The following is a 961-nucleotide window of genomic DNA, read 5'->3' as shown; positions in this document are numbered from 1 at the left end:
AATCGGATAAGCAGGTTTTTCTTGAGAAGCTGGTCAATTAGCAGGATTTAGGCAGTTCTCGGGATTTGACTGTCCCCCATGCTTTGATCGGGAAAAGCAGATATTAGCAAGTGACATTTCTCGGAAGCAGGCAATTCTCTGGATTTGCTTGTCCCCCCTGCTTTGATCGGGAAAAGCAGGTATTAGCAGTCATCTAAAGCAGACGAACATACGCATACACACACAAAAAACTGGCGAAGTAAAAAAAAAAAAAATCTATCAAGACAAAACTGGCTGGGAGGAGCATATCTTAAGGCATCGGCTTCTCCGAATCAATCTGTCGTACCAATCTTTCTGGTAGCCAGGGAACCTCTTCTTTGGCTTGGGAAAACACGCAGACAGAACCTCTGCCCCAAACCAGGACCGATGACTTGATGCATGGTTCGTCTACTAAATCTGTATGCCCCAGACACTTAGAAATCATGTACAATCCAATTAAGTCAACTCTAAACACCGAAATACTATACGAGAGAGACAGAGATGTGACTTCCACCCTGACACAGTTGACTATGAGCAAACATGCCCGCAGACTTGCCCCCAGTCCCATGGTCCATGCCAGTCATAGACAAACAGAGCCCTTCCTACCACTGCACAGCACTGTTGCAGGATATTTGATGACGTTGTGAACCTCTCAAATTGTGTGTTTACTAGAAAAACCTATTTGTAGTTGTGGTGGGCCTCAGTTTTAGCACCCAACTTAATCCCTCTATGTGGAATAAAGACATGCTCTTAATATGAAAGGCTGGATAATCTTAGAATTTAAAATAAGGGCATTTAATACAAATGTATGGTGTATAACCTTTACCCAAAAGGACATGGAGGGCCACTGTAGCCAGCCAGAAATATAAAATAGTCAGTTCCAGGAACTCAGAGCCTCAGGGCTCTGGTTCCTGATACCTGCCCCTCCTGAATGATCCACAAT

This window comes from Mastomys coucha, unplaced genomic scaffold (genome assembly GCF_008632895.1).
Source record: "Mastomys coucha isolate ucsf_1 unplaced genomic scaffold, UCSF_Mcou_1 pScaffold19, whole genome shotgun sequence".
Classification (NCBI taxonomy): Eukaryota; Metazoa; Chordata; class Mammalia; order Rodentia; family Muridae; genus Mastomys; species Mastomys coucha.
This window is presented reverse-complemented; position numbering follows the sequence as displayed.